A 22,276-nucleotide genomic window follows, 5' to 3' on the forward strand; every position below is an offset into this window, starting at 1 on the left:
ACTGTGTTCTGACTATAATTGACTCCTTGTTAATGGTACATGTTTATATTATATACTTGCTTCCTGTTACATACAGGTGGTTTGGACTGGTATAATTAATTTAACTAATTATCAAATTATTTGTTTATTTTCTTTTACTGTCTGTGGTGGTCGTCGGCCTTGTGAAATAAGGCTGATCGTCACCATTTTGTTTTGTGTGAATAAATTATTTATATCCTTTTGGTTTGTTGCAGGAGCTGGGGTCCACGGGTGATGGAGCTTTTCCGGTGGTGGTGCTTCCTCCTCAGGGCGTGCTGTGTAACACTTGACGTGTGTGGTTGTGTAGTCTGAGTGCACAGTGGGGTGTGTGTGTGTGCCTTTTGTAAAACACGAGTCGTGATAAAGTAATTTCTCCTGTTGGGAACCTTAGCCCTGCTGGTTGGTATGTTTTTTGTTTTGTTTCTTTTCATTTCTCATTTTGAGATTTGATTGTGCTGATTGTGCATTGAAGTGGAGTGATTTTGTATGTCTTGGGAGGGCTCATTTTAAGGAATTCTGTCTAAATAAAAATCTATTTTTGTACTATACCCATGTCTTTTGCACTCTTTTTTTTAAAGAGGAACGAACTTGTGTGCCTTACCACCCTTTTGGGTGTAAGGAATATTTCCCTGGGTGTAAGTCCCGGGGAGGCGTAGTCGGAATTTTATGTAAAATCTTTGCTTTCGTCATGAAGCTAACCTTTCACCCCCTCGTCATGCCACACACGCAACGAGCGAGCACCCATCTCGATGCAGCTTCAGGGACCGCGTTCGGGCGAACGGAGACGCCATCGCCCAGCATGAAAACGGTAAGACTCCGCTTGTCATTGTAACCTGCACTACTTGCCACATGTACAGTTTAGCTTCTTCCGTCAGCATAGAGGGGTTTACATGTGCTAAGTGTATTGAAGTAGTAAGGCTGACGGAGAAGGTTGCAGAACTAGAAGCGCGCATCCGAACGCTAGTTGAGGACAGTAAGACCGCTAATGTTAATGTTACAAACACTGTTTCGGGTGCGCCTAGTGTTAAGCGTAATACACATGGCTCGGTTCCGACTTCAGAGTCAAGCCGGCTGACTAACTGGGTGACTGTCAGGCGGCCTAGTCACATTCGGCATCCAAATCACGTTCCTGTTTTAATATCAAACAGATTTTCTCCACTCAGCAATACACCGGCTGAGACATCTGTTAAAGGTAGGGATGGGTATTGTTTGGGTTTTTTTCGATACCGGTGCCAAATCAATACTTTTAAAACGGTTCCGGTGCCTAAACGGTGCCTAAAGCGATACTTTGAAAAAAGAGTCACAAAAAGATGGTAGATGAAAGTACAGCATAAAACACAATGAAAATTCTTCTCTGTTTGTCATAATTTGTTTATTAATGATTTGCCTAAAGCACCATCATCTTTTAAGACCTGCATTCTTGATTTCTTCTTTATAAGATTTTTGATTTGTGAATTAAATAAAATCTCAACACTCCACTTTGAGCTCAGAAAAATGTTCTATGATTGGTTGTTAATAATCTGTTCAATGATTGGTTAAAGCCTACGCGGCTGCCGCTCACAAAAAGATAAAGGGCGAGTTCTAATCGAAAGTGATCCTCCCTATTGTCCATTGTCTGCTACTGTATGTATTTACTGTTTACTCCTAACTGTTATTGTGAAGCTTCCTTGAGCTATGGAAAGGCGCTATATAAATTAAACTTATTATTATTATTATTATTATTATTATTATTATTTTCTTCAAAGATCAGATCTCTTGAACTCTAGAGTAAGTTGCTCAATTGTGTCTCATAGTGTGTCTAATTAAACACACTTGGCAAATAGAGCAATAAAATACAGCGTCTTTTTCTTTTTATTTGGATCGACTGTTCATGTGACATCCTCTTCGTGAAGTGCCTTGACGCAAAACGGGATTTGGCATTCACCCCAAATATTTTCTCGGCTTGTGAAACCATTCACGTTTTGACGCTTTCTGCTTGTCTCCGATGAACTTGACACCCGTGACTGCCGCGGTCCATCTCAGGCCGATATCAGCCGAAGTACTAATAAAAACATTAGTGAGGTAATACGTTTTAGCAAATTCTCTGAAGAAATGTTACCATATTAGCAAAATAAGCTGCCGTCAGATCAATTGCGGCATTCACGCGCTCCTCTGAGGATCTCATTTTCCAAATTGTTCTTTTAAGTCAGAATATAAAAATAACCTAGACATAACGTTATGTTCTTAAAAAAATTGCAGATGAGGATTTTTTTACATTTTAAACTTATTAAACACAGCGCATATTTTAAATGAAAATTTCAAAAGTTGGCTACATTTAATCTTTAACATTAGATTATTTAATATTTCCATTTATTAATAAAATATATTTTTAAAATGTTTGTTCATTATTACTCTTGAAGAAAAACTCAACTCCAATAAAATAGTAGCTCCAATTACAAACTTGCTTATATTGCTTGTTTATTAATAAAACGAATTCAACGGATGGTATCTGCGTTTAAACACAAATACATGTAAGATTTAATTGACGTAATTTTTCATTACTACGAATGCTTATTTGTTCATTTTATTTTTATTAAAACAGAAGAACAATAAATTAGTCAAATGAACCGCTTATATTAAACAAAAAATTTAACAAAAACGAATAGACGGAAAACATTTTACCCGCCCTATAACATAAATAAATCTAAAGATCCTTAGATTTTTCAAAACACATGATTGGTTTACATTTTTTTATCAATATAAAACTACAATAAGGTAAAATATGAACAAACTCACCTAAGTTAAGCGAAGAAATCAAACTTGAATCCTATGTATTATCAAAGCTTTCCGACTTTCACATTCACGTGAATTTTGTAAGGAAATTATTTACATCATATGAGTGCAGTATAATTTAACTAGCGATTGTGCTGTGCTTGTGTGATTATGCTGTTTGCGCAACAGAGAGCAAAATACTTCAGTCAACTGTTCATGCATTAAAGAGGCACCGAAATGAGGCACCGAAATCTGTGTTCTGATTCGGTCCGGTAGGTACCGCCCATATAGGTTCCGGTGCCATAATGGCACCGCGTTTCGGTACCCAACCCTAGTTAAAGGTGCCCTGGTTATTGGAGATTCTATACTCAGGAACGTTGGCATTGAGGCACCAGCCACCATAGTCGATTGTATACTGGGAGCCAGAGCGTCTGACATTAGATCCAAACTTAAAGTGCTGGCTAATGCTAACCGTAAGTTTTCTAAGATTGTTATTCACGCCGGCACGAATGACACCAGACTTCGCCAGTCGGAGATCACCAAAGATACTATTAAAGAGGTGTGTGAAATTGCAAAAACAATGTCAGACAATGTAATTTGCTCTGGTCCCCTCCCCGCCTACCGGGGGATGAAACTTACAGTAGATTAGTGTCTCTTCATGGCTGGATGTCAAAGTGGTGCCCTCAGCATATCGTAGGGTTTATAGACAATTGGAAGCATTTCCGGGGGAAGACCTGACCTGCTAAAGAGAAATGGCCTCCATCCGTCTCCGGAAGGAAGTGCTATACTCTCTAGAAATCTGACCAATAGTCTTACTTTTGATATTGTCTGACTATCCAGGGCCCAGGTCAGGAAACAGACAGATCGGCTTACCCATCAGTCTGTTAGCTGCCTTGACATGTCAAGATCACATATATCCCAGCACATAGAGCCTTTTTTAACAGAGTACCAACACATCTCGACTGTGTCTGTTCCTCGAACAAATAAATACAGATCACCGTTTACCTCGTCTCGTACAAATCTTATTAACATAAAATTAGAACACAATACATTAACAGATGAAACTCAAATGTTAAAATTCGGCCTTCTTAACATTAGATCGCTTACCAATAAAGAACCAATTATCAATGAAATAATTACTGACCAAAACTAAGATGCACTCTGTTTAACAGAAACCTGGCTTAAAGCAGACGATTACACCAGTTTAAACGAATCCACCCCACAAGACTATTATTATAAACATGTTCCTTGTCTAAAAGGGAGAGGGGGTGGTGTAGCTACAATATACAATAAAATATTCAAAGTAAACCATAAATCCAACCTAAAATTTAATTCGTTTGAAATAATACTGTTAAACATGGAAATAACTGATCGCAACAACAAACGGCTTTTGTTCATTTTAGCTACCATATATAGGCCTCCGGGCCACCACACAGATTTTCTTAAAGAAATAGCAGACTTTCTATCTGAGCTTACAGTCACTGTAGATAAAGCTCTTATCGTTGGTGATTTTAATATCCATGTGGATAATCCAAAAGATGCATTAGGACGTGCGTTTATGGATGTTCTAAATTCTCTCAGCATTAAACAAAACGTGTCAGGGCCCACGCATACTCGTAAGCACACATTAGACTTAATTCTGTCACTCGGACTCAATATTAATGACATCGAAATATCACCCCAGAGCGATGCCGTTTCAGACCATTGCCTTGTATCATACACGATACTTCTATATAGGACCGCTCAGTCTACAACATGCTACAGATTAGCCAGAACAATGATTTCCACCACTAAAGATAGCTTTATTAGCACTCTTCCAGACCTGTCTCAAATGAAACATGTAGCAGATAACCGTGAAGATCTGGATATTATAATAGAAAACCTAAACAACGTCTGCTCTAGAACGTTGGATGCCGTTGCTCCCATTCGAAAAAAGAGAATCAAAGAAAAACCGCCAGCTCCATGGTATGACCATCATACTGCAGCCCTTAAAAAAGTAGCTAGAAAAATGGAAAGAAACTACCGAAGCACAAAGTTAGAGGTATGGCGTTCAGCATGGAAAGAGAGGGTTCAACACTACAGACAGGCTATTAAAACTGCAAGATCTACCTATCTTAGTACGCTTATTAAAGAAAATGATAACAACCCTCGTTTCCTTTCTAGCACAGTTGCGAAACTGACTAAAAACAAAGAACAAACAGAAACCAATAGTAAACTCCAACACAATAGTGATGACTTCGTGAACTTCTTTACTAACAAAATTATGTTTATTAGGGAAAACATAGAAACTACGCAAGCAGCCACCACTCTACCCAATAGTATATTTTCCACTAGATTACCAAACGAACATCTTGAGTCATTTAATCCTACTACAATAGAAGAGCTCTCTAAACTAGTAACATCATTCTAAAATATTAGAAAAAGTAGTGGCAAGCCAGCTACGCACATTCGTAGAAAATAATAATACATATGAAAAGTTTCAATCAGGATTCAGGCCCCACCATAGCACAGAGACAGCGCTGCTTAGAGTTACAAATGACGACCTATTAACTTCCGATCGTGGTGAAATCTCAATCCTTATATTACTAGACCTTAGTGCAGCCTTTGACACAATAGATCACACAATCTTACTCAATAGACTAGAAAACTATGTTGGCATCAGTGGTCAGGCGTTAGCCTGGTTCAGATCGTATCTAAGCAATCGATATCACTTTGTTTATGTAAATGAGGAAGAGTCATATCACTCCCCCGTTAAATACGGCGTACCTCAGGGATCAGTTCTAGGCCCTATCCTATTCTCATTATATATGTTACCTCTAGGAGACATTATCAGGAAACATAACATAAGTTTTCACTGCTATGCGGATGATACCCAGCTTTACATCTCGTCGCATCCTAGCGAAACCCACACGTTTTCTAAGCTAACAGACTGCCTTAGCGATGTTAGTGACTGGATGGCACATAACTTTCTTATGCTAAACTCCAATAAGACAGAGATACTTATTATTGAACCGAATCGCTACAAACATAATATGTCAGATTACAAGTTTCCCATAGATGGCTGCACAGTGGTGCCATCTTCCACGGTTAAGAATTTAGGCGTAATGTTCGACAGCAATCTATCTTTCGATAGTCATATCGCCAACGTCCGCCGCACAGCACTCCTCCACCCCAGAAACATCCCAAAAATACGCCATACACTGTCCGCATCAGACGCAGAAAAGCCCATCCACCCCTCCACGACCTCCAGAATAGACCACTGCAACTCGCCACTCGGGGGACGCCACGCAAACCAAGCAAACAAGCCACAGCCGGCCCAAAACGCTGCCGCAAGAGTGCTTACTCGATCTAAAAAGTATGACCACATCAGTCCAATTCTGGCATCTTTACACTGGCTACCAGTTAAATATCACATACAATTTAAAATATTACTAATCACCTACAATCACCTTAATGGACCACATCAGTCCAATTCTGGCATCTTTACACTGGCTACCAGTTAAATATCACATACAATTTAAAATATTACTAATCACCTACAATCACCTTAATGGCCTAGCGCCCTCGTATATTAAGGAACTACTATCAGAATACAATCCATCACGTAAACTGCGCTCACAAAATTCTGGTCACTTAATTATCCCTAGAATATCAAAAGTGTCTAAAGGTGGTAGATCCTTTTCCTACTTAGCCCCTAAGCTCTGGAATGATTTAGCAAATAATGTTCGAGTATCAGACACAGTCGATCAATTTAAATCTAAACTTAAGACATTCTTCTTTAACAAAGCATTCACATAAAATGTCCAGTAAATGTACTTTTCCCGCAGTAGTTATTTTGTCTAGAACAAAGCACTCACATACCTCATATGGGTAATATACTATTGCCGCAATAGTTAGCCTGTCTGGAACCGAGCTGACTTGAACCACTATTATGTATGACACTTGCATTACATGCGAACGGCCCCTACGCTAATAGAATTCTGTTTTTCTCTCCCTGTCTCGTCCTCGACCACGAGGACAATGAGACAAACAGAGCCAGTTCCTGTTGCTGTGAAGATCATCGCATCACTAATCCACTGGCTGTCCTTCAACGTGATGACCAGCTGATGCCCGACCAACGATCACCGGCTAAACCAGTTTAATTCGCTTACCCGCCTCCTATCCCTACCGTATCTATATATATATAAATATATATTAATTCCTCCCAAGGGTTTTTGTCCTTCTAGGAGTTTTTCCCATTGGGTTTTTTCCTAGGGGTTTTTTTCGTCCCAGGGAGAGTCAGCCAACTTTGGCTTAACTTAGCACTTTACTGTATACGTTACATTATTAATATGCTCGCTTGTACGGTTTAACCACTATCTCTACTTCTTATATTATCTATTGATTTTCTGTGTTCTCCTCTACATCTTCTCATGTAAAGCTGCTTTGCAACAATTAACACTTGTGAAAAGCGCTATATAAATAAAATTGAATTGAATTGAATTGTTGAGTGCGCACACACAGACGGAGGATGAATGCCAAACAGCAAATGCAGCATAAACAGTCATTCCACATAAAGTGAAAATTATGTTGTTTTTCAGTGCTTTATTCACCAAATTTATTTTAATGGACTACAGTATGAGACACAGTAGCGCAACTCTCAAGTTTATACATCAAGAGTTCTGGGGCCAAAACCATGAAGCCGGTTTAAGTGGATAGCCAGGTAAGTTTAAGATTATTTTGCATAACCTGCCCCGGGGGGATTCGAGATCTGAGACTGCAGTTTGACCAATCAGCTGCGAGCAAAGAAATATATTGCTGACGTAACCACTACACAGCGTCTCCGCGCAAATTTTATTTATTTGTATTTTTTATTGAACATATTCAAATACAAACATTAAGGCATATAACAATCACTATTTTCCCTGTTGATACCACATTTAAAGAAAAAATGAGAAAATAAACTAAGAAAAAAAAGAAGGGTGAAACATCCAAATCTTAAACATCCAAAACAGAAAGAAGTAGGGGTCTCCGCGCAAATTGTTAGAAGAGCACTTCGTAGAGAGATTTTTAAGTTTTCCCTTGCCCAGTTATTTGTATGAAATATCTAATCACATAAGAAATGTATCACATTGAATCCGTGCCTTACTGTACCGTAAATGATGTGTATTGTGTTGCGCTTTTTTGCAAGTGTTACATACTTGTATGCGGTCGGTGGGGAAAACACGGTTTGTCGAGCCATGCGCAAGGTGGTCCTCGCACTGTAGGGCTACATAAACAGCTTCATAGTGTTCCCCGGACATTTCCCGACCATGTCTTTAAAAGAGGGCTTTTATAAAATTCCCTGTAAGATTATTAACAAATTTAACAGTGTACATTAACTTAAAAAAGCATATTTCACTCTGGGTACCTAAATATATTATACAATGAAGTACATGTTAATGTACATGTTATATATTAAAAAGAGCAGAGGCAGTATTATTTCGCTCTTGAAATACATTTTTATAATCTTCATACTTTTGTATAATTAGCTCATGCTCCTGCGCTAAAAAATACACTGCTCGTACGTGCTCTCTCCCTTTTCTATTCCAATTGGTTGTTCGGTGCCGATGTCACTCTTTTATGTACACGCGCGGGTGGAGTAATCATAGCCTAAAGATCAAAGCCTGAGTTGACAAAGAAAGTTGATAAGCCGGTTCTCATGGGAACAATAAAGCCTGATTGCATCAGTTTGGTTTTGTCAACTCAAAACCAATCCTGTAACCCCGAGTTTTTTCAGGTACCTTCATGGTATAGGCCCATGATCTTTGAAGGGCGGAGTTAGACCGGGCACATTCAACTGCATGTGCGTACAGAAAATTGCTCACTTTAGCGTCTTTTAGCTGTTAAATTATTTAAAATCGATTGTTAACATTTGCAAGCCTTTGAAACACATGCAATTGATAAACTTTCACCCTATTTAATTTTGCGTTTTAATCTGCGAATCGCATGTGAGCCGAACCGTGGGTCGTGATCTGTACGGATCATGGATCAACTGCGATCCTTTACACTACTAATTAGTAAAAAGCAAACATCTTGAAATACTTGGTAGCCTACAATATTTACCTCTTATGATTGAGCATTAGAGACTTAGTCTTGAGTAAACTACTTGCTGAGGGCAAGCTTCTCATTTCTCCGAATAGTCAACGACGACCGGAAGTTAACTTCATTGAGTATTGCACAGAAATCTTGTCAAAGAACAAAAAAAATAACGGTATTAACCGGTTACCATTATTTTAAATAAATGTTTATGTTCCAGAACATATATTTTTTAAAGTTTCTGGTTTCGTTTCTGTTCCTTGCAAAACATCAAAAGTTTCTGGTTTTCGTTCCATGAACCGGTTCAAAGCCTTGCCCATTTTACCTTAAGAAGTCAGGAGTGATGATGTTACTGTGCTCCGAGGTCAAAGTGCTGCAAACTAAGTGATTTTTCGGCATACAATATAGATCACATTTTTTATCCGCTTCAAAAAAAAATCGCCACATTTATTTTGTGCCACCATACTTACTCGTGTAACTACTCATGTAACAGTCTTTAAATAGGGAAAACATGGAAGTGTTTGGTGGCTTCTAAATTCATCCCTGTTTGTATCCTAGGGAATGAATGGGGCTAGCTAATTGCCAACACATTCACAACACGCTGTACAAAGATAAAGTGCAGTTCATTTGAACGGCAGTCAATTACTCCAATAGCGATCACCTGGTCGCGATATGTAAGGGAGCCTAAAGAGAGAAAGCTCAATGTAACCCACACACCAAAGACACAGCCAATACATTACTCATCAAAACACCATACAGAGAGAGAGAAAAGGAAAAAAAAAAATCAAAATCAAAACTATATAAATTCCACAGTTCAATAATGTCCAACTCAAAATACAAAGTATTATAATTCCACACATATCACAAAAAGGGTACAAAGTCCAATTCTCCATTTAAACCTGGAAATGTTGTTGCTTTCAACGTATATATCCAAAAGGACTCTCTTTGTAAAAGCCTTTTAACCCTATCTCCTCCTCTTCTCATTCTAGGAACATGTTCTATGCCAATAATCTTTAATGTGCTCGGACTACCGTGATTTGACAAGAGGAGGAGATAGGGTTAAAAGGCTTTTACAAAGAGAGTCCTTTTGGATATATACGTTGAAAGCAACAACATTTCCAGGTTTAAATGGAGAATTGGACTTTGTACCCTTTTTGTGATATGTGTGGAATTATAATACTTTGTATTTTGAGTTGGACATTATTGAACTGTGGAATTTATATAGTTTTGATTTTTTTTTCCTTTTCTCTCTCTCTGTATGGTGTTTTGATGAGTAATGTATTGGCTCTGTCTTTGTTGTGTGGGTTACATTGAGCTTTCTCTCTTTAGGCTCCCTTACATATCGCGACCAGGTGATCGCTATTGGACTAATTGACTGCCGTTCAAATGAACTTGTGTGTGCATGTGTTTGTTACACCCTGACGAAGGCTTGTTAGCCGCAACGCGTAGGTGTATTTGTCACCTGTTTTTAAAACATAAAGCCATGTGAAAATAAAGGCTTTTTAACTATATCTACAACATTCGAGTGCCTTGGATTTTTCTTATAAACTGATTGGCATTATCCCTTACATCCAAAGAGCACCGAGAAGAGCATTTTACACCCCATGTAGCACTTCTTTTGCATTTCTTTGCTTTGATAAAGTGCAGTTCTGTGCATACTCTGCCTACGGGAGGAATTGGCTCCAGGAGTTCTGTTGGCCATGGCAGAAGATTCAGAGGAAATGACCTATCTCTTCCCAGACAGCACGTTCAGTCTTACCGACGTCGGCAATTGGAGGGCACCAGCGGCAAAGTGTCGGTTGGGGTTTTTCCCCTGCACACAGAATAAAAGTAGGTGGGTAAACGATCGGCGCGATGAGTCTGCAGCCGGAGATCGGCAGAGGAACCGCGAGCAACCTTTATGCCGACCGCGCCTCTTTTTTTCTTCACTAGATCTACGCAGTTGTTGGTCCACATCAAGCCGGCAGTGTAAGCGCGAAGGTATGTTGATTAAATATGATTGTGGAAATGTTTTCGATAAACGGATGACAGAAATTGGCGTCGGAGGCAACGTTACATGTTTTTAGACTTGGTTTGTTGTTATAACTGTTGACTTGGGGTGCGTTTCCCAAAACCATAGTTGCTAACCTGTTGTGTTAGCAACTAGTTGGTTGGCAATGGAAAATAAGCAACATGGTTTTGGGAAACGCACCCCTGGTTAGTTATTATTAATATGTTCGCGTATTAAATATTTTTCAGTGAGTTGTTTTAGACAGTATTTTTGACGTGAGGGGATCGTTCGGTAAACAGTTAGGTAAACGGTAATAAATTGACGGACTGTCTTTTGTCTACACAAAAATGACATCTGTCATTTTATAATATGGACCCCTTACACTCTAAATGCATTTTTAATGATTTTGTCTAAGTGACATGCTTAAAATTAAAGGCAGCTCTTGTTGTGCGTTTTTATGGTAACGTTAAAAGTAGGGATGGGCGAGTAAATCATTATCTGTATCTGTATCTGTATCTGTAAACCATATGAATTATATGTATCTGTATCTGTACTCGGAGTGGGTGTGGCCTAACCCGGAAGTAGGCGGGGTTTGTCTTGAAATGGGCGGGGCTTTAACCGGTATGTTATTTTAAGCATACAATTAATATATGGGTTAATCAGAAATTGTTATATTTCTGTATCACTGATCATAAGAGGGAGAGAGAGAGTGTTATGTTGTGTGTGTAGCTTAATTTGTAATATTATTTATTATTTATACCACTACTACCTTTATATTTTATGAAATACAGCAAAAAGTGTCAGAGTAAAAAAAAACTGGTTAAAGCCAGCTGATGGTTAAAACGAAAAAACTTACTGTAGATGACTGGCAGAGAGAGGAAGAGAGAGGGAGAGTGTGTGTAGCTTAATTAATTTGTAATATTTATAACACTAACTTTAACTTACTACCTTTATTTTTTATGAAATACAGCAAAAAAGTGTCAGAGAGAAAAAACTGACAAGAGAGAGAGAGAGAGAGAGAGAGAGAGAGAGAGAGAGAGAGAGAGAGAGTGTAGCTTAAATTAATTTGTAATATTTATATTATAGCTTAATACCTTTATTTTTGTATGAAATACAGCAAATACGTGCCAGACACTCAGTGTCTGGTTACTGGTTAGAGACAGCTGAAGGTTTAAAAAAGAAAAAAATTCTCCGACTGGCAGAGATGCGATGCGAGTTGCATTCACGTCTGAACGAACCCACGTTTACCAGAACTCTGCTGGTTAGTACGTATTAACGTTACAACCCGAAGTAAAAAGCTGAAGAAACCCTCAACATTAATGGAAAAGAACCGTGAACCCGAGAGACTGAGGGAGAGAGAGACAGAAAGCTGTTATGTGTGTGAATGTGCAGAGCGGGACACAGACAGCTCCCAGCTGAAGGTTTAAAAAAAGAAAAAAAAATCTCCGACAGGCAGAGACGCGATGCGCGTCCCATTCACGTCTGAACGAACCCACGTTTACCAGACGTATTTGAACGTTACAACCCGAAGTAAAAAGCTAAAGAAACCCTAAACTTTAACGGAAAAGAACCGCGAACCCGAGTGACTGATGGAGAGAGACAGAGAGCTTTTCTGTATGTAAATGAGCAGAGCGGAGCTGCGGGACTCACAGCAACACAATACCGTACATCTGTATTTGTGTAGGGGAGGGGCGGTGCTGTTACTACTAGCCCATCACAGAACGCTGACACAATCAGCTACCCAATGATGATTTTCATTCAATCCGAGCACAGATATTGACTCGTAATACTCGTATAATACTCGTACTCGGCAGAAGTGCTTTATCCGTACCGGATACTCGTTTCAGCCGAGTATCCGGCTCATCTCTAGTTAAAAGTAGACCTGTCAATCAAAGAGCTAGTTTAGTACAAGTGCACAGCCACTGTAGACAGTCAGACAAAGTGGTTATTAAGTAATAAAGTGATAGGAAGTAAGTGTTTTTGGACACACACCTATTCATAAAATAGAGCCTTTATTTAACCTTTGTAATTTAAGCAAAATAAAATGTCTTTTCTGTTTTTTTCACTCAGGTAAATACGATGAAGGCATGGCTTGGTGGCCTCCAGAACCTTTTACAGCCCACATGATCAAATAGCTTGCGCGCGCATTTCGGCCACGGAAGTGTTGTTGTTCCCCAGTGGTTCTCTAACCTGTTAGCAACTCAGAAAGTTTATTAAAACGGTTTCCCAGCATCAAAATGTCTGGTTGTTGCGTTTGGTTGCACTAATATAATATACTAATATACGTATATATGTATCTGGCCACTTTATATTTGGCCATCTGCTAATGTCTTCTATCCACTCCACTATAGTACACGGATCTGGTAGATGTGTTGAAAAAATTGATAAGTCAACTTTTTAAAATAACTTTGTCTGTGTTACTTCACTGCTGATTCTTACCATACTTCCGTTGCCAAACTGCGTGCACCTACGTTGCCACATCATCATTGTGTACAAAGAGTAAAAGGGTCTATAAAGACTCATACAAAATACTCCAAAGTTTTTTCAAGAGGACATCACCCAACCCATCTAAAGGATGAAAACAATACTCTTGTTGAATACTACATGAGACAAGTGAGAGTGGGGGGCTATGTTGTTCTGATGTTACTCATTGTACTTTCTATGTTCGATGTGATCAATATGAAAACTAATCTTTGTAAAAACTTTTCATTTACAGACCATCCTGACTTAGATCACCATCACCACCATCATCCCCTGCATCGTGCCCTTCATCAGACACCCAAAATGCACCACAAACATCACAGGCGAAAAAGAAGAAAACGCACAACAAACCTTCCAAAAAACCCTCCTCCCCCTTCCCTCCTACCTATGGCTGGAAACAACATAACAGTTGGCAAGTTGAATTAACTATTTTGACCTTAAAGGCTTATTTTTTTATCTTATTCACTGTGTCCCCATAGTTGGGTGGGTGCATGCATGCTCCTTTCGTCTCTGTGCGTGCCGTGGCTCTGTCTGGTGCGCCCACCGCTGGCTTGGCTTTGCACAATGACTTGAAGTAAATGGCTCCAGCTAGCATCAGGGGTGCAAACTCCTCAGGGGTGAAAAAGGTGACAAAGATACAATTGCTAATTTTATATATATATATATATATATATATATATATATATATATATATATATATATATATATATATATATATATATATAATTTGTATTTTCATTTTAATTTTAATAGTTTTATTAATTATTTATTCATTGTAAATCTTATTAATTTGAGCATTTACTAATACATTTTTAAAAATCAAATTTGAAACTGTTAACCACAAACTAACATCAATAACTGTAATGACATAAACAAGAATTAATAAATGCTTACAATATATTGTTCATCGTTTGATCATAATGCATTTACTAATGTGAACAAATACAAAGCGTTTAGTGTTACAGAAACTTATTTAAAAAAGAAACTTAGTATTTCCTATTATTCAGTAGGCCTATACATAAAAAAACAATTCAGGGTTTGTTCTGTTCACAGTAGGGCTGTCGCGGTAACCGCATGACAACCGCGCCTTTCACGTTAAATTCATGAAACTATATGCCGCCTTGTTTTTCACGAAATACAGTACATGTATAAAAAAGGCCAAATAGATTGTCAAGAGTTAAGAGAGTAGGCCAATTTGTTTTTCGTAAATTTCAATTAAAAATGTAATACTTCATATTTCGTTAAATCATACAGTGAATGTGTGAAAAAGTAAAACTGAGATGACAGAATATCTGTGGTGTCGTCTGCCTCTAGATGCAGTTTTAAAGATTAAAATTACTGATAAATATAACTGATAAACACAAATGACGCCAAAATATAACTGGTTGCTTACCAGCATTAAAACCTCATAAGCGTCCGCTCCGTGGATGCAGCCAATATAACGCTGCGGTTGCTTTTGTGAACTGAATGCACACTTGACTTTCACCTAGACATTTAGATATGCAAGTTTTTCATCAACAGTATCTGCGTGAAAGATTTTAAACATTGATGATTATCTGCCGACTCGACTGTTTCATCCCAGCATCCTCTATACACGGAGAGTCTGCTTTATTAACGGCTTTTCCTTCGCTCAGCGTGAGCTAAACGTTTCCGCTTTTTACTTTTTTACTCGCATATATTTCTACATATTTTCGACAAAGGAAGACACAAGATATAATGTAAGTTATTATAGATAGCATTTAAGCTTGTTCTGAAATGATGACAAATCTGTGTGACTAAAAATGACCTCTCCAGCTTAATTTAGCCAAAATAATGATACATTACATTCGTTTTCATACTTTATATATACACGTTAATTTATCTACTAATGTATTATTAAAAATACCCTAAATTATTATGCATTGCCTTCTGTATTGCATTCGTTTTGTACATTTACAGGTGCACAAATACTGGCTAATTTTAACTTCTTTAAGACACTGCTGTTCTGTATTGACCGATGCTCTGTTAATTTGCGCTTAACAAATCTAAATTATGTTCTTTAATTTACTTTTGTTTTCTCAAAAATATATTTAGCTGTAGTATAGCTTGTGTTAATCTTTTTTCATAAGGGGAAATACATGTAGCCTACCCTTCTACATTAGTTGACCTCATTGTTCTGGATTTTAAAAAATAATTTTCTTTTAGTAAATGAAGGTGGTAACCGCGACAGTTCACAGTCATAGCTATATTATGAATATGAACCCTGAACGAGCAACTCGAATTCAATTCCTATACAATTCGATATACAAATATTACAGGTATTAAAGGTAGAAAAGGGATTTAGTTAAGAGCAGTGATAGATTTCTTTCAATGCCGTTTTATTAATACAAGTGACAGGAGCAAAATTAGGTAACTTCCCCTTTAAGACCAAAGTCCGGATCTAATACTCTTACACATGCGTTTTCTCTTTCAGCTGTTTACTTTCTTTTACCTAAATAGTCGTGTTTATAAGGACACTTGCAAAGACGGGAATTTTGAAGCATGTGTGTAACTTATTTGAGGCTAATACAGCGGCAAAAACTCACAAGCTCAATGAGAGGCGGATGCGCGACTTGCACGCTCCTTTCAAACTGAAACAGCTAACGCGCGCATATAGCACTGTTGTTTTTGTTTCAACGGCTTAAAATCACTTGTTTTAAAACTGCGGTGCTTAAATACCTGTACAAATGTTAAGTTTTGGTGACCACGCGAACAGCAATGTTATGTGGGCGCGTAACCTTGATTAGAAAATACTACGAGTTAAGTGTGTGCGCTCATTCTGCACAGACTGTTTAAACTTCGGGAGCAAATAAGGTGACTATAAATTGTAAAACATAACCCGCCAAACTGGCTAGTGATTTGACATCATTACCACAATATCTGGAAATTATTTTCATATTTTCATTCATTGCGACCCTGTCGTAGACCCCCCTCACCCCTCATTTTCAAAAACTCATCGGATCTAGACGAATCACAAGGATGACCTATTTTGGATTAAAAACGGCGAATTTCGCCGAAAGGTGACAAGTTTGCACCCCTGTAGCATGCTGCTCCCAATAAGTGACAAAATAATGCCAACTTTTTCCTATTTATATGTTGTGATTTGTATAGTCACAACATGTACAAATAACAAGGTCATGTATGACACAGCCATCTATTAATCATATACATACAGGGAACTATATTCTCAGAAGGCAAAGCCCGGCTACTTGGGTGCAGTGATTTGCTAGCAGCACCTGAGAAACCCCCGGTGAGGAGCAGAGAGTTCGGTCAGAGTTGTGCAGTTACTCCCCCCAAGTAGCAAGTGCTTCACCTTCTGAGAATATAGTTCCCAGTATGTATACTGTTAAAAGATGGCTGTGTCATGACCTTGTTGTTTGTACACGGTGTGACTAAACAAATCACAACACATAAATAGGAAAATGTTGCTGTTATTTTGTCACTTATTGGGAGCAGCATGCTAGCTGGAGCCATTTACTTCAAGTCTTTATGCTCAGATAGGCTAGCGGTGGGTGCGTCAGACAGAGTTACGGCACGCACAGAGATGAAGGGGTATGTATGCACTTATCTAACTCTGGGGGTTACTGTGAATGAGCTAAAATCCCAAAAAGTCAGCGTGTTCCTTTAAGTTTCCATATGTCCATTAGAAAATTAAAGGGATAGTTCACCCAAAAATGAAAAATAATGTCATTAAGGACTCACCCTCATGTCGTTCCAAACTTGTAAGACCTCCGATGTTTTATGTTTAGTCCGAGAGCTTTCTGACCCTACATTGAAAATCTATGCACGGTATACTGTCCATGTCCAGAAAGATAATAAAAAACATAATCAAAGTTGCCATTTGACATCAATGGGTCAGTTAGAATGTGTTGAAGCATCCAAAAAACATCTTGGTCCAAAAATGACAAATTTATTCAGCATTCTCTTCCATGTCTATTGTGTAGCGCATGTGTCTGACTAAAGTCTTGTGACGCAGATGGCGTGTTATCCTCAGATATGTTTGTGAATTTTTTTCACATTTACAGCATTCGTCTCCCTCAGACTGTAAACGAAGCTCGGCCGCACAAAAAAAAGCGGGGACGCACCTAATAACACATCAGCCACGTTGTACGTCAGCTGCGTCACTGCAGTCATGTGACTTTAGTCTCGTGCGCGTTCAAGACAGAACCGGAAGAGAAGACAATGCTGAATGATGTCGTAATTTTGTTATTTTTGGACCAAGATGTGTTTTCGATGCTTCGGCACGTTTTGGCTGGCCCACTGATGTCAGGTGGCTACTTTGAGGATGTTTTTTTGTTGCCTCTCTGTTCCTGGACCGTGTACTGTGCATGGATTTTCAATGGAGGGTCAGAAGGCTCTCAGACTAAATCTAGAATATCTTAAACTGTGTTTCGAAGATGAACGGAGGTCTTACACTCATGTAGTTCCAAACTCGTGAGTCATTGATTGCATTGTTTTCATTTTTGGGTGAACTCTCCCTTTAATTACATGCTCATACTTTAATTATGCCTGATAAGAATTTGTAATATTTGTGTTTAAACATTTTTCGAATTTTAATCCTTGTTTTTAAATGGCCATGACAGTGACAAAAAGGAAGCAGCCTTCTCTAGCCCACCCAAGTTTCCATCAAAGGAGCAAGCCTAGTAAGACATTTTATGTGTATAATGCTGCACTTCTCATACAGCGAATATCAGATGTAGATATCTAAGGTGCAAATCTTATGGTTGATGTGCCTTTTTGATCATCTTTCTGTTGTAACCTTTTTTAATCTTCTTGAAGTGTCAGTAAGAAGAAAGCTGGCTAACCCTCCCACCCCTTGTTTAACTCCTCCAGCCCATCCCACATCATTGTAGAGTGAAGCAAAGTGTACCCTATATAGTAAAATGCATCAGGTCCCTAAATTAAAGCAGACACAAAGTACTCCACAGGTCAAAAGCACATACCATAGTTTGATGTTCCATAGATATGATTTTTGAGTTTATATTAGTAGTGTGATCAGTAAACCAAGGTTTTCTGTCTTTCCAAGAGACTGCGGTTAATATTCAGAAAGAGGCGCAGAGAACTGAAGGCTTTCCTGACTGTAAGCCATTTAAAACGCAGACAATGAAAACACTGACATGTGTGTGTGTGTGTGTGTAGAAATGTGTGGCAATTACTCATCCCACTGACATTAGTTTATCTAATTGTGATAAACTTGACTTACTGTTCACTCCAATAATTTCGTTTTTCTGTATTTTCTAGTGACACCGAATAATAACGAAGGCCTGTGTGCTTTGCAGCAGCCTCCACGTCACCCTCTTCCAGTGCTCCGTCAGAGGACTAACGATAGTAAGATATTTTACATGTAATGTATGAATCTGCACTTTTTACTCAGAACATCATACTGAGGTAGTAAAAGAATACATTTCAGAATAATTCAATAGCAAATGAATTAGGGCCAGATTTTAAAATCAAGCTGGATCTGGGCCATTTGTGTTTTTTCCATTTAAGTGATTACATCAGTGAATGAGGACCTTCTTCGTACTGAATGTAAGTTTCCGTTAAATATGTGATGCATAGACCCTTTTACAGCCCACGTGATCAAATAGTTTGTGCGCGCATTTCGGCAACGGAAGTGTTGTTGTTCGCCAGTTGTTCTAACGTGTTAGCAACTCAGAAAGTTTATTAAAACGGTTTCCCAGCATCAAAATGTCTGGTTGTTGCGTTTGGTTGTACTAATATAATATACTAATATACGTATATATAAAGAGTTTGGTCCCAAATAAACGCCATTTTTGAAAAAAATGAGTTGCTGCCAGAATCAGTATTATATCAGGTCAATATTAAAAAGTAAATTCTTAATTTTAAGCAAAATCCAATATACGCTGTTTTATTCTGTCATCTTTTCTCCCTTTTTTCCCAAAATGCAATAAACGCCACTCCTCCTTTTCTACAGAATGCCATAAATCCGCTACACAGTTTGCAGCGCACCATTGCAATGTAAACAAACAATGGCGGCGCGTTGAGTACACGGAATACTAGTTTTCCTCATCTACTTTGTACTTCGTGATCAACAAACAAACAAAAACAAAATAATACTTTAATAGCATTGATAAACCTGTGATGGTTTTCTGTGACGGGAAAGAAACGTAAGCCATCAACATCTAATAATTTACGCAAGAGACACTCGGGAGACGGGTGCTTGTTTGCCCGGGTCGACAACATCAAGTTTCTGTCATGCAAACACATTGACCCCAGCGGATCTTATGAAAAACTTTCCATAATTTTACTCAAAGTCAACGAAAATCGAGCAGGACCAAAACATTTTACAGCTGATCGCTGTGAAACACGTTAAGCGACGACATCAAGTATAACCGCATCAATGACAGTGTTCTTAATATCACAAAGTAAGTGTTTTGATTAATGCCATTAATGTTTATATTTTTAATTAGTGTGTACCACTAGTCAACTAAATGAATAACATGGCAAAGATGAATGCACATTTATAAAGGCTATTGATTCAATAGATTTATAGCATTTTGAATAAAAACTTGTCATGAATTTATTGCATTTTGTGAAAAAATGAATCTGTTTTTATAATAAATCTTTGAAAATCAAGTTATGGATTTGAAAATGTTTTATGTTTTTATAACCTAAAGATGCTATGTGAAAGTTTGTAACAGAAAATAGTGGTTTTCATCTTGTCACTTTCTTGGTATAGAAAACACGTTTTTAACAAAATTTGTCAAAATGGATTTATTGGGTTTTGGAACCAAACTCTTCATATGTATCTGGCCACTTTATATTTGGCCATCTGCTAACGTCTTCTATCCACTCCACTATAGTACACAGATCTGGTAGATGTGTTGAAAAAGTTGATAAGTCAACTTTTTAAAATAACTTTCTCTGTCTGTGTTACTTCACTGCTGATTCTTGCCATACTTCCGTTGCCAAACTGCTCGTGCATACGTTGCCACGTCACCATTGTGTACAAACAGTAAAAGGGTCCATTGGGTCTTTAAACTTGTGGCTGTAAGCGCACTTGAAAAGTTTGAGAGCAAAAAGCCTACATACTGTTTAGCAGTTTCACAATCTAATTTTATCATTTCATAGTGACAACCGTTAATTGGCAGCAGGAAGATGAATATGAAGGGCTGGGCTCTCCTGAACATAAGCTGTTTAGCATGCAGATCAAGAACACACTGAGACAGGCACACACACACAATACACAGCGCACACACAGCACAGTCCTACATAAAATGGGGAATGACAAAAATGACAGAAAAAGTTTTAGAACCACTGCTGTGGGGTCACTTATTTAGCTCTGTTAGTTGGACCTGGGTGATGCTGTTCTTTGTGTAACGGGACTTTTTCTGTATTTCCTAGTGCCACAAGATGATTGGCAGCAAGACACACCCAGTGATGAAGGGATGTGCTCTCCTTAAATCACAGCCTATTCATCAGGTACTCTTGAGTAAGTCCTACAATGTGTTGAAACAACATGATTTTATTTTTTGCAAAATGCTCTGACTTTTCTGAATTGTCTTTTTAGAAACCATCCACGAAGATATATAGACTTTTGTGCTGTCTTATTTTTTTCTGTTGCTTATTACATTATTAAATTTGTTTAGGTGCTGTGTTAAGAAATCCTGCCTACAAAGTTCCACTGAGGCTGATATAAAGATGACTGTGAGAAACTGGCTGCGGCTGTCTGAGCAGAGACAGGAATGGGGGCGGCAAAGGCGGGACAAGCAAGCATCTTAAGTGAAATAATTGATTGGACTGATTCTGGAGTATGACTTATTCTGGAGGGAATTTCTTATTTTTGTTGCAGTTTGCTATGGGACGGTTTCAAGGACAGGGATTAGACTAGTTCTAGACTAAAATAAATGTAAGAGCTGTCCAAACTGAAAACAACTTGCACTGACATATCATAAAATACATCAGTGTCTTTTGTGATGCTTCAAAATGCACACAAGTAATGTTTTTATTAAGACATGTTATTAAAACTAGTTATATTTCAGAATTAAACTAAGGCCTAGTCCCGGTTTAAGATAATCCCTGTCCGGGAAACCACCCCAAAGTGTAATTTGTGGAGTGTTAAAATAAATGAAACTGCCTTTGCAAAAACAAAGTAAAAAAAAAATTCCAGATGCCCTTCTGTTTTGTTATTTCCCCTGGAAACTCACTGATCCATTTTTTTCTGTTAGACTGACATTTACCAGGTTGTCATATTGTGTATGAAATACACCCTACACATAACAATCACTTACTTTCAATTTAAACTTTTTTTGTCATAAAACCTGGCAACTCAAAAGGAAGCGGCTGCAGACTGCGCAGCCACGGACGGAGTCTTGCATGCAAGTGGGCTAGTTGCCTACTTCTCCACTAGCTCTTGTCAAATTGTTAGGGAAGAAATTTTATGATTAACACAACATAAACTGTTATTGAGGGTTGATTGTTGTTGATACACAATATGAAATGAGTTAGCCTGCAGGGGTCTCCAACATTGTGAGCAAGGGCTACAACAATATGTATAAAACAATCTGGAGGGCTACTTTTTTATTTATTCTACTCAAAACTTTTTTGTTTTACTTACTGATTTTATTTTATTTTACTTTTTGATATGTTTTAGTATTGTTTAATATGTTAACATACGTAAACCAAGCCAAGTTAATATAAAACATATGTATGTAATAAATAAATATTACAATTGAGACTAATAGAATGTGCTGGCACCATGGAGACCCCTGGCCTAAACAAATCAATTATATAACGGTGGGATCCTGACGCCTCGCTCCACTGGAACAGCTGCTTTATAAGCATGCCTTGACGTTTACAGCGATGCAGCCGAAAATCAGCTGTGTTCAATGGGAGAGCGAAGCGGATCGCGCCGCATATAGGTCATAATAATTAGGGCGGGTTTACGTTGGCTTACGGTCGGCGATCATTCTAATGCCACCATCTTCCCGATGTCTTGCC

The 22,276-nt window shown here is 38.2% G+C and overlaps 2 long non-coding RNA genes across 2 annotated transcripts; both read left to right on the plus strand.

The window, feature by feature from the left end:
• The first annotated feature begins 10,558 nt into the window (after window positions 1-10,558).
• On the plus strand, window positions 10,559-18,123 carry LOC141349682 (uncharacterized). Its single transcript, XR_012357643.1, has 5 exons — window positions 10,559-10,806; window positions 12,887-13,429; window positions 13,533-13,709; window positions 17,899-17,958; window positions 18,095-18,123. It is a non-coding gene; the product is annotated as an uncharacterized lncRNA (long non-coding RNA).
• Window positions 18,124-18,272: 149 nt separating this feature from the next.
• On the plus strand, window positions 18,273-21,449 carry LOC141349683 (uncharacterized). Its single transcript, XR_012357644.1, has 4 exons — window positions 18,273-18,395; window positions 18,557-18,643; window positions 20,681-20,758; window positions 20,926-21,449. It is a non-coding gene; the product is annotated as an uncharacterized lncRNA (long non-coding RNA).
• The last annotated feature ends 827 nt before the right edge of the window (window positions 21,450-22,276 follow it).

The sequence above is a fragment of the Misgurnus anguillicaudatus genome, chromosome 15 (assembly GCF_027580225.2).
Source record: "Misgurnus anguillicaudatus chromosome 15, ASM2758022v2, whole genome shotgun sequence".
NCBI lineage: Eukaryota > Metazoa > Chordata > Actinopteri > Cypriniformes > Cobitidae > Misgurnus > Misgurnus anguillicaudatus.